Below are 7,158 nucleotides of genomic sequence, written 5' to 3' on the forward strand. Positions count from 1 at the left end.
TGTGGCGCACGGGCTTAGTTGCTCCGTGGCATGTGGGATCTTCCCGGACCAGGACTCAAACCTGTGTCCCCTGCATTGGTAGGCGGCTTCTTAACCACTACACCACCAGGGAAGTCCAAGTATGAGAATTTCTGTATGCATTAAACACTTAAGTCTCCACTCATAAAATATCTGTAATTTTGTTCCTGGCTTATTTCACTTAATATAGTGTTTTCAAGTTTCATCCATGGTGTAGCATGTGCCAGAATTTCCTTCTTTTTTTTCTTTATGGCTGAATAATATTCCATTGTAGAATACACCACATTTTGTTTACCCACTCATCCATCGTTGGACACTTGGGTTGCTTCCCATCTCTTGGCTATTGTGAATAATGATGCTATGAACACAGATGTACAAATATCTCTCTGAGTCTGTGCTTTCTTTGTGTATACACTCAGAAATGCAATTGCTGGATCGTATGGTAATTCTTTTTTTTTTTTTTTTTTTTTTTTTTGGTGGTATGTGGGCCTCTCACTGTTGTGGCCTCTCCCGTTGCGGAGCACAGGCTCCGGACACGCAGGCTCAGTGGCCACGGCTCACCGGGCCCAGCTGCTCCGCGGCATGTGGGATCTTCCCGGACTGGGGCACGAACCCGCATCCCCTGCGTCAGCAGGTGGACTCTCAACCACTGCGCCACCAGGGAAGCCCCTGGTAATTCTTTTTGAGGAACCATTAAACCATAGCATGTTTTGAATTCAGTAATGAGATGGGTGTCAGGGGGCTGGAAGCAGAGTGGGGACTTGTCCTCAAAGCCATTTTGTGCCTTTTCGATTTGGAACTATGTGAATGAATTACTTATTTTTAAAAAAAATCCAAAAAACAATTAAAAAGAAAAAAAGGGTGGGAAAATTTTGTTTCCTGGAGACATTGAGACCACAAAATTGGATTTCACATAACTGTCCATTCACGGGGGAAGGGACAAATAAATTATAGCCTATTAATGTGTACAGTGCTGCATGACAGAGCAGTGAAATCAGGGAGAGAAACTCACATCAATATGGATGAAATTCATGAACAAAAATGCGGTGAACAACAGGAGAAGCCACCGCAATGAGAAGCCCATGCACTGCAATGAAGAGTAGCCCCCTGCTTGCCGCAACTAGAGAAAGCCCACGTGCAGCAACAGACACGACGCAGCCAAAAATAAATAAATAAATATTTTAAAATTAATTAATTGTTAAAAGAAATAATGAGGGACTTCCCTGGTGGTACAGTGGTTAAGAGTCCACCTGCCAATGCAGGGAACATGGGTTCAATCCCTGCTTGGGGAAGATCCCACATGCCACGGTGCAACTAAGTCCATGCTCCCCAACTACAGAGCCTGTGCTCTAGAGCCTGCGAGCCACAACTACTGAGCCCACCTGCTGCAACTACCGAAGCCTGCATGCCTAGAGTCCATGCTCTGCAACAAGAGAAGCCACCGCAATGAGAAGCCTGCACGCTGCAGCAAAGAGTAGCCCCTGCTCCCCACAACTAGAGAAAAGCCCGTGCACAGCAACGAAGACACAACACAGCCAAGAATAAATAAATAAAATTTAAAAAGAAATAATGAAATGAGAAGAAGAAGAAAAAAGAAATGCGGTGAAGCAAGTTACGGGGCCCAGCAGATAGATAGGAATTACATCAAGTTCAAGGACAGCCTTCTCCTCCAGACCTTTGCCTCAGCTGTTCCCCCTGCCTGGTACACCCTGCCCCTGACATCCTTGTGTCTCCACCTCAGCTCCTGCAGATCAGAAAGATGGTCCCAGGCCACCCGATCTCCAGTGACGTCATCTCCCTCCTTTGCTTTTTCTATATCGTATCACTATCTGTCACACTATATATTTTTACTTGTTTATCCTTGTTCTCGGCTGTCGTCCCATCTAGAATGTCACGCCACAAGTGCAGGGAATTTTATCTGTTCTCTTCCCTGCTGTGTTGCCAGGACCTAGAACAAGGCCGAGCGTAAAGTAGGTGCTCAAGAGATATGTATTGACTAAATGAAAAGTGGCCCTTACTCATTGCTTAGGGGGAGGAAGGGACAGCAACTACTTCCCTCCAGGGATGGAAGTGGAGAGTGGAACTCTGAGATCCTCCACGGTATTTATGCTGGTTTTGTTTTGTTTTGTTTTTTACCTCAGTGGAGGGCACACAGACAATTCTTTCAGATTTTTAGAAAATTGAGAGGGAATTCCCTGACAGTCCAGTGGTTAGGACTCTGTGCTTTCACTGATGAGGGCGCGGGTTCAATTCCTGGTCAGGGAAGATCCCGCAAGCCCTGCGGCGCAGCCCCCCCCCAAAAAAAGAGAATTGAGGTATAATTGACATATAATATTATGTTAGTTTCAGGAAAAACATAATGATTTGATGTTTGTATACACTGTGAAACCATCACCACTGTAAGTCCAATTCACATCCATCACCATACATAGTTACAAAAACTTTTTTCTTGTGATGAGAACTTTTAAGATCTACCATCTTAGCAGCTTTCAGTTATACAATACTGTATTATTAGTCACCATGCTCTACGTTACATCCCCAGGACTTATTTATTTTATAACTGGAAATTTGTACATTTTGACCACCTTTGTCCATTTCACTAACCTCACTTCCCCCTGATTTTTTAAACATTGTGGTTAAAATACACATAACATAAAATTTCACGTTTAAATCATTTTTAAGTTTCTAGTTCAGGGGCACTAAGTACATTCACATTGTTGCGCAACCCTCACCACCGTCCATCTCCAGAACTTTCTCATCTCCCCAGACTGAAACTCTGTTCCTGTTAAACACTGACTCTCCCTCCTGCTCCTGAAACCCCTGGCCCCCACCATTCTACTTTCTGTCTCCTCTAGGGACCGCCTATAAAGTGGAAACATACAATATTTGTCTTCTTGTATCTGGCTTCTTGCACTTAATATGTTTTCTTTTTTTTAAATATTTATTTATTTATTTGGCTGCGCCAGGTCTTAGCTGCGGCCCACAGGATCTTCATTAGAGGCATGCGGGATCTTCAGTTGCGCATGCGGGATCTAGTTCCCTGACCAGGGATCGAACTCGGGCCCTGGGCACTGGGAGTGCAGAGTCTTTTTTTTTTTTTTTTTTGGCGGTACGCGGGCCTCTCACTGTTGTGGCCTCTTCCGTTGTGGAGCACAGGCTCTGGACGCGCAGGCTCAGCGGCCATGGCTCACGGGCCCAGCCACTCCGCGGCATGTGGGATCTTCCCGGACCGGGCCACGAACCCGTGTCCCCTGCATCGGCAGGCGGACTCTCAACCACTGCGCCACCAGGGAAGCCCGAGACAGAGTCTTAACCACTGAACCACCAGGGAAGTCCCAGCACTTGACAGGTTTTCAAGTTTCATGCCCACTGTAGCATGTGTCAGAACTTCATTCCAGGACCCCCCCATGGATACCGAACTCTGCAGATGCTCAAGTCCCTTATATAAAATGGCATAGTATTTGCATATAACCTATGCACATCCTCCTGTACACTTTAAATCATCTCTAGATTACTTACAACACCTAATACAATGTAAATGCTATGTAAATAATTGTCAGTGTATGGCAAATTCAAGTCTTTGCTTTTTTGTGGAATTTCCTTTTTTTTTTGATTATTCTCCATCCATGGTTGGTTAAATCCGGGATTCAGAACCCGTGGATACAAAGGGTCAAATGTATTCCATTGTACGGTTATATTACATTTTGTTTGTTCATTCCTCTGTTGATGGACACTGGATTTGTTTCCGTCTGGTGCCTAGGTGATGTTTTTATTTATCTCGACACCTTTTTGGATGCCTGAAATATTTCATATTAAAACAATTCCGGGACAACATTGTAAAGCAACCATACTCCAATAAAAATTAATTAAAAACAAAACACAACAGTTCTGGGGAATTCCCTGGCGGTCCAGTGGTTAGGACTCCAAGCTTTCACTGCCGAAGGACGGGTTCAATCCTTGGTCAGGGAACTAAGATCCCACAAGCCGCGAGGCACAGCAAAAAAAAAAAAAAAAAAAAAATCCACCAAATAGATCTATACACAGTGGAAAAGAAAGATATCTAAGAAATATTGTGAAATAAAAAAGATAATACCAGTTGCTCTGTGCCTGGCTCTTTATGTATATTAATTCATTTGATGATCCTGACACACACCTCTGAGTTTGGGGCTCCAATTAGCCCCATTTTGTAGAAGAAAAAACTGAGGTATGGTGAGGTTGAGAGATGGCTTGGGATCACACTGGCCTTCTGGCTCCAGCCTTCATGTGTGTAACTCCTCTGTTTCCTCTGGAGTTCAGCACAGAATGTGCTTGTCTGTGGCTACTTATGAGAATGTTCTAGAGGCCATGTGTCCACACACATACAAAGGAAGGATTCCCAACCGACCTCATAACTGTTTTGGGGAGGGGGCTGACTGTTTCCTGAACCCTCCCATTCAAAAGGACACAAAGAGATTTTTGTTTTAATTTAGCAGCCCCTGACTTTTCTCTGGTTTGGCAGGAGCTCTAGGGAGGCCCCAGCAGGCCTCTCAGAGTCTGGGGAATTCCCCAATTCTAGCTTCCTCCTAAAAAAAAAAAAAAACCACTGGAGCAGGGTGACCAGTAGTCTCAGTGTGCCCAGGACTGTCCCAATTTTAACCTGGAAAGTCCCTTGCCTGGGAACCCCCCTCGGTCCTAGGCAAACCCCCATGGTTGGTGGGGTAACCCGGAGCCTCCCTGCTGGGGCTGGACCCCAGCTGAGACGTAGGAGTTCAGGAAAGAAGACTCAGGCCTGGGGGGCAGCACATGAGCCTTCCCGGTGGCCTCCATGTCCTATTTTTTCTCCAGCTGTCAAGTGGGGTACTCGTTCCACTTTAAAAGAACCTGAGAGGGCTCAGAGAATTCTCAACAGAGGAATGAGTTGAATTCTCAACTCAAGAGAATTCTCTCTCAAGAATGCCTGGGCCCAGACGGCATCCAGCCTAGAAAAATGTGAACTATTATTAGAGTTTATTATTATGACTGGGTTTATTACCCTTATTGTTATTATTAATCACTCTGACACTTCCTGTCGGTCCCTCCTCGGGTGGTAGACAGCAGGTCCCAGGCCCAGCCCGCCCTCTGTAGTCTGGCCTCCAGGCCCAGCGAGGCCAACCGACCTCATCCAGGCTGGCTGTGGAAGAATCTGGTACACTTGGTTTCCTGCTGCTGCGGTCCTAGTGGCAAAGAGGAAGCTGAGGCCGGAAGGCCATGGCCAGCCCTTCCGCAGCAGAGCAGGACAGTAGCCCCGGCCTAGACATCTCCGTAGATCATTCACTCCACCAGCTTCTTGGAACCTACTGGGTGCCAGACACAATTCCAGGCACTGAGGACACAGTGGAGAACCCTTGTGGAGCTGACATTCTAGAATGGAAGCCAGGCATTAAAACCAGTGCTCAAAGAGACTTCCAGTGGAACGTCAGACTGTCATAAAGGTTGCTAAGAAAAATATAGCAGGTGAAGGGGACAGGAAGATGGACTTGCTGATTCAGAATCAGGAGCTTCTGGGGAGTGGTGAGGGTTTATTTCTTGGCCTGGGTATTTGGTTTGTTCTGTTATTGTGGTTTCTTTAAAACTGGGCACGGGTGAAGCTCATGAAAGTTTTTTTTTTTCTTTTTATATTTTAAAATATTTATTTATTTATTTGGCTGCGCCGGGTCTTGGTTGCCACATTCGGGATCTTCGTTGAGGCATGCAGGATCTTTAGTTGCAGCATGTGAACTCTTAGTTGCAGCATGTGGGATCTAGTTCCCTGACCAGGGATTGAACCCGGGCCCCCTGCGTTGGGAGTGGGGAGTCTTAGCCACTGGACCACCAGGGAAGTCTCTTAAATTTTTATTTTATATTGGAGTCTAGTTGATTAACAGTGTTGTGTTAGTTTCAGGTGTCTAGCAAAGTGATTCAGTTATACATATAAGTGTATCTATTCTTTTCCAAATTCTCTTCCCATTTAGGTTATTACAGAATATTGAGCAGAGCTCCCTATGCTACACAGTAGGTCCTTGTTGGTTATCTACTTTAAATATAACAGTGTGTACACGTCATTCCCAAACTCCCAGTCTATCCCTCCCCACAACCCTCCCCCCCCATAACCATAAGTTCGTTCTCTAAGTCTGTGAGTCTGTTTCTGTTCTGTAAATAAGTTTATTTGTATCATTTTTTTTAGATTCCTCCTATAAGTGATATCATACGGTATTTGTCTTTTTCTATCTGGCTTACTTCACTTAGTTTGACAATCTCCAGGGCCATCCATGAGTCACCTCCTTAGCATAAACTCGGGTATGGCTGCTCAGGCTTAGACTGAAAAACAAAACATGTTTTTCTCATCTCTCACCTCTGTCACTCAGGAAATTCCAAGGGTTTTAGGAGCTCTGAGCCAGGAACCAGGAACTAAACCCAAATACTATAACAAAACATGATGCTATCAGCTCTTTCACTCAACAAGTTTCAAGAGTTTTCGAAGTTCTGTGCCAGGAATCAGGGATGAAGACCAAATATATATTTCTTGTTATATCACAATATCACACGTAGAAGGGCCAACTCCTTCAGACAAGTGTATTGATGGGGTCAAAGTTCTCAGGGTCATCTGTGTCTGCCCAATATTTCCATTCCAAACCTCTCCAGTCAGTGCCCTTACCTTAGCATAAGAGACCCTGAGCATTTAAATGGTTTCACAATTCTGTAACCCACACAATCAGGCTCTGGGCCCGATCACCCATATCTATAAAGGATAGGAGATTGTGCTCAGATGCTCACAGATGCCCTGTGGGTGATGCAGGGAGGATAGACAAGGAGGTGGGGGTGGGCAGGGGCAAGGGGAGGAGCCTCAGACCAGGATAGAAGCAACTGCATTGGTCCAGGCAGATGATGATGGGGGCTGGACCAGCAGGGGTGAGATTTTGCTGATGAACCAAAGGTTGGTGTGAGACAAATGTGAGATTTTTTTTTTCCTGAGATTCTCTGAAATTTTTTTCCTTGAGCTAATCAATATTTCTATATTTCTCTTGAGTCTTCCCATAGGCGGGCTGAGCAGGCACAGGGAAATATAACACATTCTCTTTATTCTATATATTTCATTCTGTTATGAAATATACAGACACTCTGAAGATGTCTCCATATCAGTAC

The sequence above is a fragment of the Lagenorhynchus albirostris genome, chromosome 3 (genome assembly GCF_949774975.1).
Source record: "Lagenorhynchus albirostris chromosome 3, mLagAlb1.1, whole genome shotgun sequence".
NCBI lineage: Eukaryota > Metazoa > Chordata > Mammalia > Artiodactyla > Delphinidae > Lagenorhynchus > Lagenorhynchus albirostris.